We start from the raw sequence: 1,705 nt of genomic DNA, 5'->3' as shown, positions 1-1,705 counted from the left end.
ATAGCATGGACCTGGACCTCCAGCAGGCCCTGGGGACCCACATACTCCCCTGCTCTACTCCCCCACTAGCTTTCCTTTCTTGCAGTTACGCTCCAGCGCATATCCAGCATGGACCTTGACCTCCAGCAGGCCCCGTGAACCCACATTACCCCCCCCCCCCGCAGTTAACCCTGTACCACGTATCTAGCACGACCTTGACCTCCAGCAGGCCCCGGGGACCAACATACTCCTCTGCTCTACTCCCCCACTAGCTTTCCTTCTCCCGCAGTTACCCTCCACCACAAATCCAGCATGGCCCTTGCCCTCCAGCAGGCCCCGAGGACCCACATACTCCTCCGCTCTAATCCCCCATGAGCGTTCCTTCTCCTGCAGTTACCCTCCACTGCATATCCAGCATGGCCCTTGACCTCCAGCATGCCCCGGGGACGCACATCCTCCCCTGCTCTAGTCCCCCACTAGCTTACCTTTCTTGTAGTTACGCTCCAGCGCATATCCAGCATGGACCTTGACCTCCAGCAGGCCCCGTGGACCCACACTTAAGCCCCCTCCCACTGACAAAGCAAAACACCACTGGCAAAATCCTCGTGCCCCTGGTACTCCAGAATGTAAATTCAAACATGCCCCTGGTACACTGCGCAGAAACACTTTGCCACACACACGCACGCACTGCTTGTGCCTATGGTACGACAACTTTTCTCGTACCTATGGTACGACAACTTTTCTCGTGCCTATGGTACGACAACTTTTCTCGTGCCTATGGTACAACAACTTTTCGCCGTGCCCCTGGTACACCGCTCAGTAGCACTTTGCCACACAAACTCTCCTCGTGCCTATGGTACGACAACTTTTCTCGTGCCTATGGTACAACAACTTTCCTCCGTGCCCCTGGTACGACAGCTTTCTCGTGCCTATGGTACAACAACTTTTCTCGTGCCTATGGTACAACAACTTTCCTCCGTGCCCCTGGTACGACAGCTTTTCTCGTGCCTATGGTACAACAACTTTTCTCGTGCCTATGGTACAACAACCTTTCGCCGTGCCCCTGGTACACCGCTCAGTAGCACTTTGCCACACAAACTCTCCTCGTGCCTATGGTACGACAACTTTTCTCGTGCCTATGGTACAACAACTTTCCTCCGTGCCCCTGGTACGACAGCTTTTCTCGTGCCTATGGTACAACAACTTTTCTCGTGCCTATGGTACAACAACTTTTCGCCGTGCCCCTGGTACACCGCTCAGTAGCACTTTGCCACACACACACTCCTCGTACCTATGGTACGACAACTTTTCTCGTGCCTATGGTACGACAACTTTTCTCGTGCCTATGGTACAACAACTTTTCGCCGTGCCCCTGGTACACCGCTCAGTAGCACTTTGCCACACAAACTCTCCTCGTGCCTATGGTACGACAACTTTTCTCGTGCCTATGGTACAACAACTTTCCTCCGTGCCCCTGGTACGACAGCTTTTCTCGTGCCTATGGTACAACAACTTTTCTCGTGCCTATGGTACAACAACTTTTCGCCGTGCCCCTGGTACACCGCTCAGTAGCACTTTGCCACACACACACTCCTCGTACCTATGGTACGACAACTTTTCTCGTGCCTATGGTACGACAACTTTTCTCGTGCCTATGGTACAACAACCTTTCCCCGTGCCCCTGGTACACTGCGCAGAAACTCTTTGCCACACACACACACCACTC

General features: G+C 53.7%; 1 pseudogene; it reads right to left on the bottom strand.

The window, feature by feature from the left end:
- The window catches only part of LOC146546013 (28S ribosomal RNA), a pseudogene marked incomplete at both ends in the record, with an annotated part of 802 nt that extends 781 nt beyond the window's left edge, over positions 1-21 (bottom strand).
- Positions 22-1,705: the final 1,684 nt, after the last annotated feature.

Source organism: Mchenga conophoros, unplaced genomic scaffold (genome assembly GCF_057382185.1).
Source record: "Mchenga conophoros isolate Kocher_MC1m ecotype Shallow Benthic unplaced genomic scaffold, M_conophoros_male_GT1.1 unmapped_scaffold_10, whole genome shotgun sequence".
Classification (NCBI taxonomy): Eukaryota; Metazoa; Chordata; class Actinopteri; order Cichliformes; family Cichlidae; genus Mchenga; species Mchenga conophoros.
This window is presented reverse-complemented; position numbering and strand designations above follow the sequence as displayed.